This window comes from Hylobates moloch, unplaced genomic scaffold (genome assembly GCF_009828535.3).
Source record: "Hylobates moloch isolate HMO894 unplaced genomic scaffold, HMol_V3 SCAFFOLD_13, whole genome shotgun sequence".
In the NCBI taxonomy this organism is placed as follows: Eukaryota; Metazoa; Chordata; class Mammalia; order Primates; family Hylobatidae; genus Hylobates; species Hylobates moloch.
This window is the reverse complement of record NW_026652288.1, coordinates 90,218,920-90,241,405: the sequence shown is the minus strand read 5'-3', so window position 1 is coordinate 90,241,405 and position 22,486 is coordinate 90,218,920.

The following is a 22,486-nucleotide window of genomic DNA, read 5'->3' as shown; positions in this document are numbered from 1 at the left end:
CAGCCTGGCAACAGAGCGAGACTCCATCAAAAAAAAAAAATTAATTCTAAATTTTATAGTTTCCATGTTTACATTTACACAAATGTTCTGAAATTTATTTTTGAATTTAGGAAGAGGTAGGCTGTTAGTTTTATTTTTACATGTACATAGTTGGGGACTTTTTCCAGCTCCTTGTATTAGATGTCTCATTGATTTATGATGCTTTCCGACTTAGATTTTGACAAGTTTGATTTATTTATCTGTAGGTATTATCCCCCTAATATTGTGCTCCTTTATATAATACAAATCTCAGTTATTTTCTTAGTATTTTGGTAATAATAATAGTGAATAATAAACATGATGATGACAAGTATTTCATTCAAGTCAATGACTCATTTGCTAGGTAATCTTAGGTAAGTTACTCAGTTTGGGGTAAGTAAAATGGAAAGAATCTGTGAGATGGGGATAATATTATCTAGTGAATATTATCATTGAATTCTCAATAGTGGTTCCACCTTAACTCTTTAGTGGCAGATTATGATAGTTTTATCACACTTAACAGAAGTTGGTTTAGATAAGGTCCTGTCTAAACCAATTTGGGCCAATAAAACTTGAGAAGAGTCTTGCTTAGGCCCCCTGGGAAAGAAGCTTCCTGTGTCTAATAAGGTTGGCAGGAGTAGTCTTTCTCTGTCTTTCTCTCTCTCTGACACACACATGCACGCACACACACACACACACACTGTCCTCAAACATGGACAAGGAATCCTGTTGCCCTGGCTACCGTTGGCAACCATCTTGAGATAATGAGGCAAGTCAGCCCGGGGACCAAAGACCAAAGCTGACTCAAAGAGTAGAGAGAAGCTAAGAAAATAACATGAAGTGGCGCCTAGTACTCTGACATCCCTTTGTCTGAAGCCTAAATTACCTCTGGCTGATTACTGTTACTTGCAATTGAAAACATCGTGACTGGTACATATTAAGTCTTCCAAGTCTAGTGTGGTAAACAAATAAAAGCATGATTCTAGAATGCTATAGACCATCGCCAGGAACATGGCAATTGTTATCAGTAAGATTTCTTTAGGTAAAAAAATGTCGCTGCCATTATGCATGAGTTAGTTGATCTCACATCTCAGTTAGTCAAAAGTGTTTGAGCATGCAGCTTCAATACATTTATTTATTAGAAGCATTACTCTACAAATATAATATATACATATTAAATAGAGTATATAATATATGTAATGTACATTATGTATGTTATAAAATTCACAAAATTACAAAGGAAATAAGGGATAAAAATGAAGTAATTATTTAAAAAATAATTTTGTTTGGTTTATTTACTTGTTACAGAAAACTCCCTTCCCCCCACTAACATCATCATTATCATCATTAAATTTATTTATTTTATAAAAATGTCTGCTGGGTAATACCCAATGCCAAATATTTATCATCTCAGTAAAAGTCAGCAAATTTAGAAACGTTGTTTTAAAAAAAGCCACAACTCATCTTTAAGCTCAAATCCTCTTCTAAGTACTTTTTGGAGAGACTCCTAGCAAGCATCTGTAATATACTAGGAATTTTTTTTTTTTTTTTGAGATGGAGTCTTGCTCTGTTGCCCAGGCTGGAGTGCAATGGCGCAATCTTGGCTCACTGCAACCTCCGCCTCCCAATATACCAGGATTTCTGTAGTCACTTCCAATCTAACTCTAGATATTGTAAAGATTCTGTTCTTTAAAGTGATATCTGTATGTACATTTATCCACAGACATACACTGCAATAGACCACAATATGCTAAAAGCTTGTATATAAATTAGAGCTTTCCTGTCAACCCTCTGCCTTGCTAAAATCATACACATCCTTCAGGCAAACTGATAAACATTTTATGAAAGGCTGAAACAATTTTGGATGCCAATGTCAACTATTTATTAAATATTAATATAATTTATTTTATTTCTAAGACAAAAATAAAAATAAATTCATAATTTCTTCTCACCTGTCAATGAATTGTCTTATGCCCTCTTGACTTGTGAGTACCCACATTGGAATCCATTAATTAGATATAAATTGTGAATTGCCACAAAAAAATTAACAAAGCCTATATACAAATCTATTTTTTAATTTTTTTTGCCATCATGAGATAATATGTCAAAACAATTGAAAAACAAATTCTAAGCAATAAACTATTCCAGTTGATAAACTGTTATGAATGCAGTGGGTCTCATTATCTCAGCCACAGTATTGATTACAAACCTTGCAATAATAATCACAAGCATGAAACAAGAGTAGTCGGTGCTAGCATGGAAATTGAGGAAAAGCAATGTTAAACCAACGATCACTTCTGCTAGTTAGGAGACAGAACTAGAAATTTATCATGGTGTAACAAAACCACATACAGTATTATCTTAAATATTTTCCACATCAGCAGAAAGCCAATATTTATTTGTAGAGTTCAGCTGATTTGAAAATTAAGGTAAAAATACCATTATATCTGGGTACTTTGAATTCTTGACAAGTGAGCTATATTTTTAAAGGTAAACTTTTGCTTCCTAAGGACTAAGCTCTTGACAACCCTTTAATATGTATTTCAATAATTCTCATTGAAAAATTTTCCAGTATGAGTGTCAATCTTTTGTTTACTAACAATGCAGACATTTTCAAGAGTCTTCAGCAGGTAATTATAAAGAGCTCCTGTGAGGTATATAAGACGATTTACCATATCCTTAAATGCCTCTACATACCTGCCTTTTTTGAGTTCTTGCTTTATTTTTTGTGGTATTTCTCCGTTTTCTTTTTCTTCTATATTGTCATTTCTTATTAAAATACCAAAGTCTGTTTGTAGGAAATACCCTTCTACAACCCTTGTCTCCTTTCCTAATCTGCTGCTTCTAATTGTTTTTGACCTTGGAACAAATTAGAAATGTCCGTTAGGAAGTAGATGGGTTTTGATTACTGATATAAAGTCTCTCCTAGGAGAAAAGTGTGTAGATTTTACTGTCTGGGTATTATAATATACATTTCAACTACTTAACTTTTCTTTTTGGCTTTGAGATTGGTGAGGAGGCTAGAGACCCAAGGTTCAGAATGGACAAACTGTTATTCAGGCATGCAGTGCTTCCAGCTCTTGCTTTTGACTTCTTGTCAGTGGATCCCTTCAAACCTGTCACGTGCCTATGTTGATTGTGAAGTCTTAACTCATGCAGGATAATTATAACACATTTCCTGTCTTCTCAGTTTCTCAATTTTTTTTCTTAGAATATGGGATCTTGAAAAACACGAAAACATCCTAAGAAATACCAGGAAGCAGTCCCACAGTGAAACACAAATGGTACGTTATCAAATTTTTATAATTCTTTCAGTCTAAAACCAAATTTACAGAATACTAATTGACTAAGAATTGTTTCTGTTTTACTTCTAGAAACTCAAGGTCACTGCCTAAAATAAAGTAAGAGGTAAATGAATGAAATAGTAAACAAATAAAATCAAATGTATTTATTGTTTGTCCCAAAGTAACTTTCAAATTACTTGAATATTTGCTAAAATTAGAGTTGACAGTGTTCACTTGATATTTAAAGCATCTTTTAGAATAGATTTCTTTTCTTTTTTGCAATTTAGAAATTACTAAGACTTTTTCTTTGGGTAGTTACAGGAATGTATTGATCTTACAGAATGAAGTCCAATACCACTACTACTTTTTGTCTGCTTAGTATTTCAGAATTTCCAGAGCATTTTCTCCATAACTTATTTAATTCTCAGAACAATGCCAAGAGGCAAATGGGGAAGTTATAACTATTTTACCGGTAAGAAAACCGAGCCACCTTAAGACTGGTTAAGAGACTGACCAGGTCACATAGATGGCTTATGATTGTCAGGACTGGGTGGGAATGCTAAATCTAGCCCAGGGCTTTTTGCCCTTTAGCATGCTGCCTTGGGATACAGTTCATAGAACTCCTGATATGAAAATGAATGCTTAATAAAAAAACTATTGATTGCTTGACTGACTGATAAAGGAGCAAATCTTCATGTATTAAGAAGAGATTGCAAAGGGTCTCACAAGAGGCCTTGGGAGGACCTGGCTTGCACCTGTGTATTTTCATCCTCAGCCACTCTTAGGTCCCGTTTCTACTGTCCATGAAACGGGCCCAGGAATGCTCCTTTTTGGCAGTGGCAGCAGCAGTCACAGCTGTGTGTAAACAAACTCTTCATTTAACTAAGATTGAGGAGGGACTATAAAAAGAGTGGTAAACGGAATCATCTTCCTACTGAATAAGCTGAAAAAATGTTCAAGATTCAGGGCAGGCCTTTGGCTCCCTATCCATGTGGAAAAAGAACACTGGAATAGACAAGGAATTCTACCTTGCCACTTTGGATTTTGGGAGATGCCATTACAATGATATATCACATATCAATACATATGACATTTAAAAATAACAAGTCCCTTGTCCCCAGAAGTGAATCCCCTTTTTTATTTAGCATGGAACATATTCTCGAAACTTAGTAAAGGGCATGCTACAATGTTAAGAACTCTATAATTAATGTTGGCCAGGATTTGAATATAAATCCTTTACTTTTCAGGGTCTAATTAAAGTCAGACTTTATTGTCAGTGGAATGAGACATTTTCCTCACCAACCACATATTAATGGTTTCATGTGTAAGGGTTTTATGGTAAAAGTTTAAAATATATTTGAAATAATGTGTTTCCCTTTGAAGTCAGGAAGAGTGAAAAGTTGTCTTAACATAAAAGGAAATCACATTTGATAAAAATGGTCTTATTAGGGCAAATATTATTTTATTGCTTCACAATTCTGAGTAGCTCTAAAATACACTGCAAGATTGTAAATATAATTATAGACACTATGTAAAGATAACTGCTATAGTCTAAATTATTAATTCACTTAGATCACAGTTTTAGCTGTTAAATAGAATGCTTTGGGGAATGATGTTAATATCTGCAGATAGCTTAACAGCAAAACTGTTGATGTGAGATAATTGTGTACTCGAGTACTTAATTTCAGGTTTTACTTGAACTCTGAAAGGTAGTTTAATATATATCATAGAAAATAAGCTATAATAAAATTAGCTGTTGATGTTTACTATGTACTCTAGAAAGAAAATACTGTTCATTTTCAGTCAATTATTTCTTCCAGAATTATAAATTATATGTGTTAATAGAATTAATACTTTAAATGCCTATAACATCCTTCACCCTAATAATTGAAGTGCTTTTACATCTAATACTTCATTGTCTCTTAACATCACGATATGTGCTTCATCAATGCTGTATGTAGAAACTTGAAAAAAAGTTTGAAAAGAATAAAAGTGTATGTGCTCCATTATATTTCAAACCTACAAATAAATGCTCATTGAAAATGGCATTATAAAGCTGAACTGAAAAGAAAAATGCATGTCTGAAATCTATAAACTGCAAAAATTTTAAAAAAGCAAAACTCCAAAGCTACTGTTTCATAAAAGAATAATCTTCAAATTTCATGAAGAGGAAAACATTAGTTAGATTATTTAAAATCCAACTAGTATTGAATAAAATCGTCAGGCATAAATAAAACAGCCAAAAATCTTTTAAAATGAGCTTTCAATTTTTGTGTAAAATAAAAGTGTGTTTTCATGCTCATACAAGCTTATAATCTTCTTCTGCCCCACTTCTTTCCTAATCTTAGGAAGAAAGGATCAAATTCTTTTGCTTTTTTTCTCTGTTTTGTCCAAATAGAAATCATAGATCTTAGGAGAAAGGGGGCAAGGAAGTAAATCAAAGGGCAAAGCTGAAGACCAAGTGGACTGAAAAGAAGATGGAATACATTTTCCCAAACACTGGTGTTCTCTGGAGTTGGCTTATCAACATCTTGTGTAATAGTCATATAATTGTCCCTCATTTCTATCTCCTCCTAAAACTGGAGAAATGGCCTATTAATTTTAGAAGGTGTATAATTACCACAAAGCCCTCAGATTAAGGTCCAGGACACAGAATGGAATATATGAGCATGCAGAAATGTATATCTTTAGATTGAACTTCGATGATTTACCTTTTGACTGTCACCACCAGCAAATCCTGAAATTGAATCTCTTGAAACTTATGGTTTTCTTTCAGCAGCATAGGAGTTAAGTTTTCTTCTAACTTGCCCTAGGTTCTCTCAGGAACTGGGAAAGCAGTTCTCCCAAATCCCAAGTAAGTTATTCAAAACAATGTAAGGCAGAGCTAAATTCTTCTGTTGAAGAATTTAACATGACTCAAACCATAAGGAAATCTAAAGAAGGCTGCCAAACTATTTCGCTGCTGCCCTCCCCCACTAAAAAAGAGAGATAAAAATGTTAGGTTTACAAAGCAAACTACAGTGTATGGAATATATATATCTATATAGATATATATATAGATATATATACACACACACAATTTTTTTAACCTACCACTTTGTCTTATTTGCATGAGCACAAATTGCTTTCAACTTAATGCCAGAGAAAAAGGCAACATTCCCCGTGATGACTTGCTGAAAAGCTCACTGTATTTGTTTGATAATGGATTTTAGTTCATTGTCATGTACTTCACTCTTCATCAGCAGGAGCACTTCAGGGTAAAGAAACAGGCTTTTACCACACTGGAACAAAAGCTATATAAGGAAAAAAAATCCTGAGCAGATGGAATATTATTTGCATTTGCACAAATAGTGCTTTTTAGCACAATTCATATTACTCCATTGTGAGCTAAAGTAAGCCAGATGTGTCTACAGCATGCTGCAGACGCAGAATCGGCTTTTTGTTTGTCAGACTCAGAGGTCCCAACCTTATGATATCTTTGTACTTGTATATCCATTAGTTTTATTTCAGTTACTTATCAGAAGGGAAAAGAAAAAAATGGCACTATGCAGTTAAGAGGACCATTGCATGGAGGGCTAAATTAACTATTTTTTATTTTCATGAATGAGGATCAAATAGGTTTCAGATGTCTCAACATCTATCTGGAGATCTAGATGATGATATATAATTAAAATGCAGAATGTAAGTGTAATAAAATTTGTTTCTCCATGATTACATTAAATAATCTTTGACATATATATTTTTCTTAAGTATCTCTCATGCAGAGTAGATCAACATACGATTTGACACAGAATAGAATTTTAGGTCTAAAGAAACTTTAACATTAGTTTAACTTTCTCATTCTAGAAATCAGGAAACTGAGGCTCAGGAACTAATGTGACTTGTGGAGGATGGTGTAGTCAAGGGTGGAGCCTGGTCTCCTGACCTTGAATCCAATCCTGTACCCATATATCAGTATTTTCTGTGATATTTTACTTGGGCTTCAAGATCAAACAGGTTTGATAATTCAGGCTTCAAAAAAATTTAACAAGTTTTTCTCAGCCAGGAAATAATAAGCCACAAAATCCAAATTTACTTTGCCTATGCCTCCTTTTTCCACAATACATAAAAAAGGCCATTTGTTTTGTAGAATGTCCTTTCGAGGATAGCAGTGAATTACTATGCCTCCAACAATGAAAAGACAATGAACAAAAATTAAGGAAATCAAAGGAAAAAAGAAAACATGGATGACTTCAAATTCTGGTATAGATAAAATAAGGGCACTCAGTTGAATTTAAAACAATGAGTGGTATTTTTAAAGATTGTTAGAAACTATTTTATTAACTAATGTTTATTTATTTCATTTCATTTCTTTTCTTTTTTTTTGAGATGGAGTTTTGCTCTTGTTACCCAGGCTGTAATGCAATGGCACGATCTTGGCTCACCGCAACCTCTGCCTCCCGGGTTCAAGTGATTCTCCTGCCTCAGCCTCCTAAGTAGCTGGGTTTACAGGCATGCACCACCACGCCTGGCTAATTTTGTATTTTCCGTAGAGATGGGGTTTCTCCATGTTGGTCAGGCTGGTCTCAAACTCCTGACCTCAGGTGATCCACCCTCCTCGGCCTCTCAAAGTGCTGGGATTACAAGCGTGAGCCACTGTGCCCGGCCTTTTTTATTTCATTTCTTAAATAAGCCTCTGATTTACAGGTTATATGGTATTGTTTGTATAAACCAGTGTGCTTATCCTCCATATTGATAGTGAAATAGGGGCTGTGTCTCTGTGCTAATGGTGGAACAGTGGCTGTTCTCTACTTGTGCTAACCCAGGGACTAGTCATTTGTATTTGTATTTGAGATGCCTCTTTCATTTGTCCATGCAATCATTCCATGATATGATCAAGCCTCTACTAGAAATCAGGCAGTGCATTGGGCATTGAGAGACAAAAAACAAACAAACAAAATGTAAACAAATAACAAACATATCAAGAAAAAAATAGTTATGATAAAATGCTATTACCATATATTCCACATCGTATATTATCACAGCATACTTTACGATATCATAATATGCATGAGTGCCTATAATAAGATGCTGTGGGAGCAGGAAGTATTACACAGACTAGGCAGTCAAGGAAAAGTTCCGGGAGAAAAATATATCCACGCTAAGGCCCGTAGGACAACCAGATGTCAGCTATTGTTAGGCACAGAGGTAAGGGGAGAAAGAAAAAGCACTGTAGATGCATTGTAGACATAGAAACTCAGCAAGAGGTGAGGGAGGACCTGGCATATTCTAGGGGTTCTGGTGCAAGAGAATCCATGTGTGAAAAGGAAGTAGAAGATATAAGGCTGAAGAAGTAAGCAGACCCCAGAAGGTGAGGCACTCATGAACCATGTTAAAGAGTTAACCACTAAACAGTGGAACGGGAAACCTGTGAAGGTTTTGCTTTGTGAGATTTACACTTCAGGATGATAACCCTGCTTCCTACGTGAACCAAAGGGGCAGTGGCTAGGAAGGCTGCAAGCATGCAGACAAGTCCAGGAAAAAGGTGGTGGTGAACTGAGCTAGCATGGCAGTGGTGGCAATGAAAAGAAGCAGACAGATTCAAAGATTTTCAAGAAGGGAACATGGACAGTTCTTAGAGTTGGATGACTTGTGTGGCCCAAGAAAAGAGAAGACTCTAAATGATACATGTGGTTGGGTCATTGTAGGTTACTTAACTACTTAGTTATCTTTTGTTCATGTTTTTCTCTAATCACTCGAGAGCAAAGAAGGAAAAGTACCTTTTAATTTAGCAGTGCATTTAGTGTATTTTAATTTAGCAAATGCGCATAATTTGCAAAAATAGAAGAAAATAAAAGTAATCTCCCATTCCTGCATTCAGAGACAGGTACTTTTTAACTCTTTTAATATACAGGTATTTCTAACTGTCCAAATTCTTATGATCTGAATTCAGAAACTGATATGAGTTTGGATAGCATGAAATATTTGTATTTCCTTCCAATCTTTTAATGTGGACATTTCACGAAATTGGCTACAAGTCAAATGTGTGATTGTGCTCTGATTTTCTATTTAACATTATATTTATACATTTCCCTATGTCATAATATAATCTTTAAAAACATGATTGTAGTGACTGAATAATCATCCCCTCTACTATAATTTGTAAACCATTTCCCGATTGAAGAACATTTAGGTTTTTTTTTTTTTTTTTGCTATAATAAATACTGTAGCAATGAACATGTTTTTATGCAGTATTAGCCTTTGTTTCCTTAGAATAAATTCCTATAAGAGGAATTGCTAAATCAAATTGTTCACATCTGTAAGTCTCTTAATAGATGATGCCAAATTGACCTGATGTTTTATATGAATATTTCGAGTGTTCCCTGTGTTCCCAGAAAACTATGAGTGTTCCCAGAAAACAGAAGCATTTCAAAAATGCCCTTAAATCAGGGATACATACCAGTTATTGAAAAAAGAGAAAATGTGACCATTTGTTTAGTGAGTCATTTCAAATAGAGCAGTAGGTGTACCTGTCATAATAAACAATTGCCTAATGTCTCTTCACACCAACTGAACATACAGCACCTATCACAGCCCAGTAGAGTGGGGATGGTGAAAGAGACCTAGTGAGGAGCTCATCAATTTGTGACACAGTCAGTGGAGAACAAATAAGACAATACATAATCAGGCATTCTGACTTCATATCTACTCAGGTATTAATTCAGCACACATTTCCTGAGTGACTGTCAGGTGCCAGATACTTTGTTAGAGAACAGAGATATAAAAATGAATGGCACAGAACCTGCATTCAAGAAGTCTGGTAGGTAGAAACAGACTCATAAACCAGTAATATCTACCATTACTCTGGTGTTTTCTATGTGCTACTCACTATATTAGTAAAAGATTCACAATTACCTTCTTTATTTTCAAGACAATCTTGTGAAGGAGGTATTTTTCTCAACCTCACTTTCCCCAAGCAGAACCCCACATCCTTGCCTTTTTCTTTTCTTTTCTTTTCTTTTTTTTTTTTTTTTACATAGGAGAAAACCATGACTTGGGTAATTTGCCCAAGGCCACATGACCAGTGAATTGTGGAGTGGACATCCAACTCAGATATGTATAAAATCTGATGTCTGTTTTCTTGTCCCAGTGCTATAGAATAAGAATATTACAAGAAGTATAAAAAGAATATTATTGTACAAAGCCCCAGGGGCATGGGACAAAGGTTCAAATTCTACTAGATGATGAAAAACAGAAGATCCCACAAAACCTCATGGAGATTTTATGATTGTGTGGTATCATCTCAGATTAATATACATTGCCAAGACCAGCCCAGTTGTGGAGACCCTAGGCCAGCAGCGCTAGAGGAATTAAAGACACCCACACAGAAATATAGGGTGTGGAGTTGGAAATCAGGGGTCTCACAGCCTTCAGAGCTGAGAGCCTCGAACAGAGATTTACCCACATATTCATTGACAGCAAGCCAGTGATAAGCATTGTTTCTATAGATTATAGATTAAAAGTATTCCTTACAAGAAACATAGGGATGGGCTCCGGCTAATTATCTGCGGCAGGAACATGTCCTTAAGGCACAGATCGCTCATGCTATTATTTGTGGTTCAGGATCACCTTTAAGCAGTTTTCCGCCCTGGGTGGGCCAGGTGTTCCTTGCTGTCATTCCGGTAAACCCACAACCTTCAGCGTGGGCATCATGGGCATCACGAACATATCACAGTGCTAAAGAGATTTTTTTTATGGCCAGTTTTGGGGCCAGTTTATGGCCAGATTTGGGGGCCTATCCCCAGCAATACATTCATAAGATAGACGAAGGAAAAAGACCACTCCAGGTTGAGGGATTATCATGAACAAAGGCCTACTCTTTAAATGCTGATGTTTTAGACTACAGAGAGTCCATTTTCCACCATCTTTTACTTCTCACTCTATGGGCTGTCTGTGAACAATCTCATCCACTGTGGAGGCTGTAAACACTGGTATAGATATATTACTTTCAAGCCTATATATTTATTGTGACCCTCCTACAGATCAGCAGAACTGTATTTTTTGTTTGTTTTTTAATTTTTATTTTTTTAATCCCCCAGAGCATCCCTGCAAAATGAACTGTGTTCTTAACAACCCACTTCTCAGGTGTGTTGGCTCATTTCTGTAATCCCAGCTCTTCGGGATACTGAACAGGGAGAATCACTTGAGGCCAGGAGTTTGAGACCAGCCTGGGCAACACAGTGAGACCCCATCTGTGCAAAGAAAACCCCCCAAGAATTAGCCAGGCATGATGCTGTGTGCCTGTAATCCCAGCTACTTGGTGGGCTGAGACAGGAGTATCACTTAAGCCCCCAAATTTGAGGCTGCTGTGAGCTATGATCGAGCCACTGCACTCCTGTCTGGGTGACAGAATGAAACCCTTTCTCTAAAAAAACAAACAAATAAACAAAAAACCCCAACTGGATGGCTCCACTTGGATATTCGAAAAGCACTTCAAATGAAACATGATTTGTCGCTTCCAGCCATGTTCTCTTCCTATACTTACTTAAGTTAACCTGATTTCAGAATTTTCTTAGATTTCTAACTGATCCTGAACATTTAAAATTCATTGATAAAATCAACAGGAATCTAGAATCACTAGATTTTCTTTCTTAAATATCTCTTGATTTTGTCTTTTCTTCTTGTCCTCACTGCCATGCCTTAGTTCAGGCTTTTATTATTTCTCACCTGGAATATTGATTTCTAATGATACTGAAGCAATGTAGCATAGAGACAGTAAAGTGGAAAGAGCATAAACTTTGGAGTTGAACAAAACTTTAGAATGTCATTTCCAACTTTTAACAACTAACTAAATTTTGGGGAGTTACTTATTTGACTCATGGATTTTCCCTCTGTAAAATGGAAAATCATAATATCTACATTTCAAGGTTATTATAAAGATTTAGTATGATAATGGGCATAAAGTACCCAACACCATGCCTTGTATACAATAAGTGTTCAATAAATGGCAAGTGCCTTTTCTTTTAAGTCAGGACTTTTTTTAGTCACTGAATGAAAGAGATGCAGTTCGAATGAGCTTGAACAAAAGGAGGATAATATTGACACATGTAATTGAGAATTTCAAGACACTTTCAATCCAGGGCTGAAGCAATGTCAATAGAGTTCTGCCTCTTTTCTTCCTTTCACCTCGATTTTTCTCACGTGTTGGTTTCAATGTAATGGCAAGATAGCTAGCTGCTGGAAACTTAGTCTACATTCTTGGAGAATGCTGTCTGAAAGGATTCAGGTATTAAACCTTAGAAGGGACACAGATTGGTCCTGCTTGAGTTATGTGCTTACCCATGAACTAACCTCTGTGTCCCAGAACATACAGCACAACATTGGCCCTGCCTTGTGGTTATGTGGGACTCTGTGACAAAGCAGAGGAGAAGTTCTTCCCAGGAAATTAACGCTTTCAGACAAAAAACAAACAAAACAAAACAAAACAAAACAAATCCATGCCTGACATACCTTTCCTACTCAACTCCTGACCTTCAGCATTTCTGTCCAGTATATACTCCACAAGATAATCAGTTACCTTTATAAAATAGAAAGTATATTGTGTGACTCTCAAAACCTTAAAAACCTATACATTGCTCAGAGAACATGTGGCCAATTTCTTTATAGAGCTCAAATATGCACATCTATCTGACCCCACCCAACCCTCCATCCTTTCCTGCTGTATTTAACCAATACCATCCATTCCTTTAATACACACTTTTTCCCTCTTCTTGTTTACTCGGACTCTCGTCCCTACTTAGAGTGGCCTTTTTCTCTATGTCAGCTTAACAGTGGCCAGTCTGTTTTCTAGGCTGCAATGGAATTCATTCCTTTTGTTTATCCAGAATCCCTCTTCTCTTAAGAACCTGTTTTATTCTCACTGCAAAAATGTGTTTTTGGAAGGCTTGTCATCACAGCAGGGACTCAGTTCTGGTGACATGACCCACACCAGGCAAGTCATCAGTTTTGCAGCCACAATGATTGGTCCAAGGATAAGTAAGTAACCAAATGTGCCAAGTGGAGTCCTTCCTAGATTGAAGTTAGGCGAGAGTTACTCTTTCCTTCTGAGTCATTAATTTGGAATTATGTTAGCCCAAAGCTGCCAGCAAACATGTTCTGCCAGCAACACAGGGAGAAAGCTCACATGTAGTAGGAGAAAATGAGGCCAACATGCTTCGTGACTAAGGAGAATCAGAGAGATAGGCTGAGGAGTCAAAGAGACTAAGAGAGTCTGGGTGTTCCAGGCCATGTTCCAACAGTGCCAACCCATAATCTCTGTTTTGTATTTCTCTTAAACTACTTTGAATTGAGCCTCTGTCACTTGAAAGAAATTGTCTTCCAGGTCCTGCTTAAATATTTCTTTCACTAGGATGCCTTTCTGGACTGTGTCTTTATAGACTTCTTTTATTATACTGTTTACTGTCTGCTTTTTAGAAGGTATACATAGGTATTTAATCATTCTACTAGGTTCATTCATTCAGTAATGCTGGCCAAATGTTATTGTATTTCCGACTGTGCTAGGCTGAAAGCTTGACTCCTACCCTACTTAGCAAAAAGCCTGGTAAAGAGTCGAATTTTGAAAAATGTTTATTGAATTGAATTGTGAAAGGTCACTGAAAGAGCTTTGTGTTTTCACATTGTGCCCAATGACATATATTTCTCTTTCCATTCTAAACTCTGCACTGATAACAGAATCACAAATGATTAAAATATTTCACTGAAAATGTTAAATTTTGCAAAAAACTACGTGAACTGGAGAACATGAGCTACATTCAAAGTGGAAAAAGGTTAGGTTTTCAAATAATAAACTCAAGCCATTTCTGTGTCTTACCTCTAAATAGCAGGTACAAATTGGTTTATTTGCATTTTCTTGGTTAATTACACATTTTGGAATGATCTTTCCATGTGGAAGTCATTGATAACAGGATCTAATTCCACAGACCAAAGTGCCATTAGTTTCATTGAATTGAAGCATTTTCAGAGGTTGGAGTCAAAGCCTGGGAATTAGAAATCATGGGTCTTAATTACATCTTGGTCACAGATTGGTTGTTTTCTTGGAAGCATACAATCTCAAAAAATTCAAGTGCCTGTAAAATGAAGATGAGAATCTGTGCTGCCTTCAACTTCAGACCTTTATAGAGTTGAATAAAATATTACCTATAAACACCTTTGAAATCCTAGGATGGTGTGCATTAATTACTTTCCTGAGCCTTTAAATCCAGGGGCTATTTCAGCATTTTGAACCAATAAGTAAACTGGACTGTGCTCTTATAGACCTTTTTTTATTATGCTGATTGCTGTCTGCTCTGATTAAGATCTCTTGATACAGTGATACACAATCCAGTTGTTTGCAGAGAAGCCAAAGGAATAGGGAAGAGAAGGAAGCTGACCTGAATTGGGTACCTACGTTACACTGGTTGGGTGTTGGGCTAGGCTCTTTACCTACCTTTAATCCTTAGCAAATTTTTATGAGATAGAGATAACATTTTACCCATAATGAAACTAAACCTTAGCAACCTCAAGTAATTGTCTTTAGGATCATGCAAGGAATAACTGGATGATGGTCTGTGTGCTGGTCTTTTGTAGAATTAATTATTATGTAAAAAGGGCTATGCTTTTGGTTCTGGCAGACTCAGCTGTTTACTTACAACGTTTAATAATAACTAGGTGCCCATTGTGTGTGTCTTATCAAAAGCAGTGCTATATATTTTATTGTTAATTATTGCCAACTATAAAAGGAACTTTAGGCTTTAAGGGTGTTTTTGTTTTATCAGAGTGGCTCATAAACTTAGAAAGTTAGTCCTTGTGTTTGTCTTTAGTTGGGACTAGGAATTCTATGGGCAGTCATTCTCAAGCTACAGATTTGGCATCATATTCACTTTGGAATCTTGTTGAAGAACCCAACCCTAAATCCATTTCATGTAGACTCTGAAGAGTGTGTGTGTGTGTGTGTGTGTGTGTGTGTGTGTGTGTCTACAACCTCCTCTCTCAGATAGGAAATTATAACCCAGAATGATATGTTTCTCTGGGAAAAGACTAAAGCCAGTTCTGTGGAGGCAGATAAGTGTAAGAAACCCAAGTTCTCTTTAATGTAACCTGGTTCCCTAAACTCACTTTACAGTGGCAGATGTTTCTAAATCAGCATCAGAATTGACCTGTGATTCATAAAACCCATTTGGCAGAGTCCTCACCTGGACCCAACATGTCCTCATTTCTCATTCTGGAGCAAGTCAGAGCCAAAATAGTTAACAGAGGTGAAGAGGCAGGACTCTGGGTGAATATGTGAAGCAGCTAAAGTGAGAATCCTCTGGCAACAAGCCAAAAACCTTACCATGAAGGAGGCTGCACCCCATTCAACCAGCAGATAAGACAGGATAATACCTTCATGTTTCACTTGGCCAGTTCATAATGTACCAGTCGAAAGGGAGCAAGTCTGTCAAGCTTGTGACTGCATTATCTGGTTTCCTTCACACTGCTCCTGCCATGCCTCCATTGTGTGGGAAGTGCATTACTTGTTGGAGCAGTGAGGCTCAACCAACATGGAGAGCAGGCCTGGGAGGATTATGGTGAAGGGCAGTGAGGCTCAGCTAATGTGGAGCATGGGGAGAGGTAGTGAGATGTCTGACAACACAAGCCCTGCTTCGCCTCACACAACCAGACCCAGTTGAAAAGCCGGTTCAGATTTTGGTGGACAACTCTATTGGCAAACGACAGCTAGAGTTTTTCCAAAGCTGTTTCTTTTGAGCTCAGAGGAAACAGTGTTAGGAGGTGAATACCACCCTCTTAATTTCATTTATTGAAAAATAAGGTGTGTGTGTGTGTGCATTCATCATTCCTTATGTTGGCATATAAACATAGAAGTCTTTTTTGGAAATAGCCATAGAGTGCTATGGGATAAAGGTATTTCACTGATATTCTTCTTGTGCATAAGACACATAATTTAACCTGATAATCCTTTCCCATGGAAACTGGCAGGCATCAAACAATATAGCATTAGTTCTGATGATAATTAGGGTGTGTGAGGGTCCACATCTTGATTTGAGAGTTTATCTACATGTAAAAGCAAATAGTCTATAGCATAGTTAAAACAATCAGTATATATTGACTATGAATTTGAAATAGTTTCATAAAAATCTTTATTTTTTTAAATTGAAATAGATATGCTAATCACATTGATCATGAAAACTGGCCTTAGAAAACCACAGGGATCATTTAAAACATGCAGTTTAACAAATTTAAATAGATCCACTCATAGATGATAGCCTGCTTTTCCTCGTCTCTCTGCCAAAGAAAAATTTAAATTCTTCAGTTGAGAATACCACATAAAAAGTGCATAGTAGCTTTTACTAGAGAATCTCACATGCACAATTTTTCTAAGAAGCAAGGTCTCTCTCTGGAGTGCAATGGCACAATCATATTTCACTGCGGCCTCAAACTCCTGGACTCAAGGGATCCTCCCACCTCAGCCTCCCAAGAAGCTGGAACTACAGTTGTGTGCCACTATGAGAAGCTCAATTTCTTATTTTTATTATTTTTTTTGTAGAGACAGGGTCTAGCCATGTTGCTCAGGCTGGTCTTGAACTCCTGGACTCAACTATCCTCCCACCTCGGCCTCCCAAAGTGCTGGGATTACAGATGTGAGCTACTATGCTTCACATGCACCTTTAAAAATGAACATTGAACAATAACAAAGGCTATTAATAAAAATAGCTACCATCTACTGAGTAACTACTATGTGCCCTACATAGTAGTGTTTTACATATGTTATTTCAGTTAATTATCTCAAAACCCCTATATACTGATGAGGAAAATAAAGTCTATAGACTTCAAGGTCATATGGCTAAATTAAGTGGTGGATTTAGGAATGGAACCAAAGAGAACTGATGCCTGGAACTTGGCACTTAACCATTACTCGATCTTAAAGTCACTAACACCGTCAACAGAATGCAGAGATGTAGCAAAAGGAGTTAAATGGCTTGTCATATTGATAGATCTGGGGCAAGAGTTTCCAAATTCTCATTAGGAGTTACTCAGATCACATAAAATCGGCATTAAAACAAGCCAGATAATCCTTCTTGTTTGCCAGCATGATATCAACAAAGGATTTCCAGTTAAAGTTAAAGCATGGCTGTTCCTATAAATATACAATGTAAGCACCACCCCACTGTCTAAAAGACCCCTGACATACTCCATTACAACCTCCTTAGATTACTTTTAAATTAAGATTTGCTATTTAGAAATATACTTTCATTATTTGAAAAAGAAAAAAAAATTCAATAAAAAAACCACCTGTCACCTCATCACCCAAAGACTGCTGTTTACTTTTTGTTGTTGTTCTAGTTTGTTTGTATATTCTTCTAGTTTATTTCTGTGCCTATATATGCCTACTTTTAAAATAAAAAGTAGATATGTCATAATATTATTTCATTTCCTGTCTTTTGTTATCAATATATCATATGTGTGATGTTATTAATATACTACTTGCTTCCTCTACAACAAAGTATTTATTTGTTACAGAGTGCCATATGAATTTACAACCATTTCTTTCCACATTTTTATTATAGGAACAGAGCTATAATGATAATGTCTTGTGTATATATATAATTACTTCTCAAGACTTGATTTCTAAAATTAAAACTACTGGATAGTGCAGTGATTAAGGACACTTAGATTCTGTAGCTACAACTCAGCTTCACACCTTAAGAATTGTGAGATTTTGGGAAAATCACTTAGCTTCTAATTGCCTCAGTTTGGTTTTCTACAAAATGAAGATATTAGTGCCTACCTCATTGTGTGGTCATTATTTTGTTTCTTAATATATGAAAAACACTTAGAGCAGTGACTGGCACACTGCAAATACAACATAGATATTTGTAAAATAAAAAAAGTACTGGAGCAAAGGATGTGCATCTTTTAAAAGACTTTGATAACATATTACCAAATTACCTTCCAGAAAGATTCTACCAATCTTTATTCCTTACAGCAGCATGTAAGTGGAGTACTCATTTTCCTGCCCCTATGGAACAGTGGTTAAGAGTATGAGAGATCAGATCACCTTATCTCAGTCTGGCTCAACCACCCAGTATCTGTGTTATCTTGGGAAAGCTACTTGACCATGCTAAGCTTCAGTTTTCTTTTTCTGTAAAATGGTGATGACAATAAATATCTACCTCTTAGAATTATTGTGATGCCAAAATGAGACAATATAAAGTGCTTTAAACAGTGCCTAATGTAGGCCAGGCTAGGTGGCTCACGCCTGTAATCCCAGCACTTTGGGAGGCCAAGGCAGGTGGATCACCTGAGGTCAAGAGTTCGAGACCAGCCTGGCCAACATGGCGAAACCCCGTCTCTACTAAAAGTACAAAAATTAGCCGAGTGTGGTGGTGGGTGCCTGTAATCCCAGCTACTTGGGAGGCTGAGGCAGGAGACTCTCTTGAACCTGGGGGACGGAGGTTGCAGTGAGCAGAGATTACACCACTGCACTCCAGCCTGGACGAAAGAGTGAAACTCCATCTAAAAAAAAAAAGTGCCTAGTATTAAGGGATCAATACATGCTGATAGTCTATGTTTTTAAAAATGCTTAGTATAGAGTAAGGGATCAATAAATGCTGTCAGTCTATGTTTGCTGTCTCTTCATTTCAAAGATGAGGAAAATTAGGACCAGAAAATATAGCATCTATGGCTGAAGCACTAAGGTAATAGGTCAAAATGACGCAAGAAATCAAGTGAGAAAAAAGAAATATTTGGTTCTGGATGATAAATATTTTCTGCTTGGCCGGCCAATATGGATATCTTTTAAAAAATGTCAGGATGCCTTCCTGTGCCTAGTGCTCAGCATATATTAATCAGAGACATGTACAGGGGAACCGAAAGGATGGTTACTAAACTTGTCACTGTGACTTCAGAAAGGAGTGAATTTCATCTTGAAAGAAAGAATCAAGAAAATATGATTTTATAAGGAAAAAGAATAGTCTATGTATCAGAGTCCTTTGAATAAAATCAGCTTTCCAAGAACCAGATGTGGAACGAGTGATTGTGCTCAAACCAGTTAGCAAAAGTTGTATTAGCCATACTGTGCAAAACAACAACTAAAACCATCTGACAATGAACATAATTCCTCAGATAAAATTTACCAATGATACTTGAGTAGACAGACTGAAACTAGATGGTGTTCTGTTCTTTTTGGGTGCCACTGGCCAGCTTTCTATGAAAGTTAAGAGGCAGGACTGGATTCCCTAATTAGAGATGGTCTTGCAGAGTATAAGACTCATCAGAGGAGACCTACAATACCAATGGTTTCAAAGATAAAAGGTCTAGCATTATTCGCTTTGAGGATTTTAAGACAGATAATTTTGTTATTTTTCTCAAGTTTGGCCAAGATTCTTAGAAACGAAAGTGTACAATGGTTTATTTCTACTGAGAATGGAACTGTAGGAAGCAAATTTCAAGCTGCAACATGAAAGATTTAAGTTAGAATGATTGAAAAAATTTTCTTTGCAATATGCCCTGAAAAACACTGCAAATGATTAACAAAGAAAGCTATGCAACATATTCAGAAGCATATAAAATAGGACTGTTTTTGTGTTGGTTTCACATTATTTTTGTGGGTCTTAACTAAAGGCAAAAGAATAGGCTAGGTAGATGCCCAAGGTTCCTTTCTATGATTTGACGATAAAAAAACTTGATCCTATAAAGATTGCTCTGGTTTCTTTTCTATTGCAGCTACCCAAGGAATAGCTGTTGCCTTGACAACAAGAGACATTCTTAGGTTCCTCATATGCTAATAGGAAAATGGCCAATTTTCTTGTTCATAAAAGAAAACTGTTGGTTAATGTGTGCATCTCTCTCTCTTTTTCTTTCTCTTCCTCTTTCTCTGTCTCTCCCCTACCATTACTAGCTACCCTTCAATGAACCTTAGTAAGAGGCAGGGTTAAAAGAAAATAAGAAAGGGTAGAATAGTTTGTATCTTCAGAAATCCTCATTGAAACTTAAGAAACTCACTCATAAAGGAGTTTGGAGTATGATCATGATATGGGAATAATAAGAAATTGGCATTGAGTGTGGAGAGAAGAAAAAAATTTGATAGCATAAAATTCTCAGCTTATGATAGGACATGGGCAGACACACTGACCGGATTCCAGGATGAAGGAGTCAATGTAACTTCACAGATGTGTCAACATGGGATGGCATTTGTAAGACGGTTTTTCAAATAACTGCTTCCAACTATCTAGGTACATGAATACAGGCAGTTCATCCGCTTTTGAATATACTGACTAGATTGTACTCAGATTGAGCTTTACATAGGATTTATATGAATAAAACCACAGAATATAGCAGAAGAACAGCAATTACTTCCACATACAATTCACTAAAGTAACAAGCAACAATTAATTCCCCCAGGGCAAGAGCCATGGGCTAATCCCTGCTTTCTCCTTTGCTACCTGAAATGTAGCCAAATGCAAGCTAAGAAACAGATTGACAGCTGATAAAAAGTGCTTTGAGTAAACTTACCCATATATTATGTGCAGAGCTAAAGCTCATAGAATAAAAGCAAGCCACCTCTCTGCAGTGTCTCTTAAATTAAAGCCTTAGCTATAAGAAAGCCAAGTGTCTTAGCCCAGTGGAGGGGTGCTTTTTCCGTATAGCAGCATGGAAGTTCAAGCTGAAGCCTCATACCAGCTTTGTTTTTGTGCTGTGCTCACACGGATGGTGTGTACAGTATCATGACAGACACACATTTCCTTGTATCTTTACCCCGCATTTTTCTATACAGTGGTTACATGGTGGGTATGTTTTTTGTTTGCTGTTTTCACTACTCCTTGTTACTCCAAGGATCTTTTTTTGGCATATCATTGTTGTTAGGAAGTATTTTTCTTTTAATTATAAGAGTAGTTCATGCTCATTGTAAAGAACATGAAAAAAGTTCAAGAAAGAGCAAGGAAGGAAATGAAAGTGTAATTTTGAAGAGCAACACCGAAAGCAAAGAAAACCATTGCCAATATTTCTTTTACTAACAGCTAGTGCAGCATAAGACACGGGGCATAGAATTCCTGCCCCTTTTTCTTTATTTCCTGTGCTGAGGCCTGGTCTTCCCGTGGACCCCAGATAATTAGCTGATGTTTACAAACATACAGGTACTCGTAGGTGTTAATATATACTCTGATGCCTTAAAGAGTGTGGTTGTTAGGAACGTTGGAGAATATATACGCATTTGAAAAGTTAGACAAAAACATATTTACACTTTATAAGGTGATCTTAAAGAGGTTTTGAAAACTTTGCTACTTGTGGCACAATATTGCTGGCAGATTTGGGGGTTTTTTCACCCCAAATCCCCTGGTCTCTGATAGTTCTCACACAATGAGAAGAGCATCCTCTTGGTTGGCCCCACTTTAAAATAGTCACAAAGTCTTACCTTCTGCCTCTTTTCTCCTCCCCTATTTCATATTCTCCTTTCCTGTCATCTTTCCCATTTAAAATTATTCAATTTATGCTTATTGTCTACAAGAAAATATTTTTGTGATCTGGAACTTTCATCTCATCCTGCCTTATGTCATGTCATTCTCCCAGGCAAATGTTACTCCACAAAAGTCACCCTGTGACCAGCAGTGTTAAACTATTTGTATTTCTCCACTAATTACAAGTAGTTCCTTGTACTCCCCCAGCCAAACTCAGGAGTTTCTACATTATTGTCTTTTTATTGTTATTCCCACCACCTGGAATGCACTTTCACCCAACTTTTTATGGGAACCTTTGTATCCCTATCTTAAAAGCTTCAGGTAAGAGTCTTTTCTTCCTGGGTGGCTCCTCTGCCCCTGCTGTCCTCCCACCTGGAGACATAGAAATGCTTGCCTTGATGAGTCCTGACAGCCTTACTGTACTGTGTGCACTTGGTTTTCTCTTGTCAATTTAACAAAAGTTCTGGAAGGCAACATTCTAGTCTTCTTTGTTCACAGATACACGTCCCCATCACTCTCGACTGAGAGCATGTCACATATTAGGTGCTCAATGACTCTTAATACAATGAACGCATGAATGTCTACTGTGTACCTAGAGCTTGGGAGCCAGTTCTAAATAAGGTAGATGCTCTCTGACTTATGTTGCTTTTAGAGTAATAGAAGACCAGGAGAAATAAAAAGTATAACAAACTCAAGGAGGCAGGACTGTGC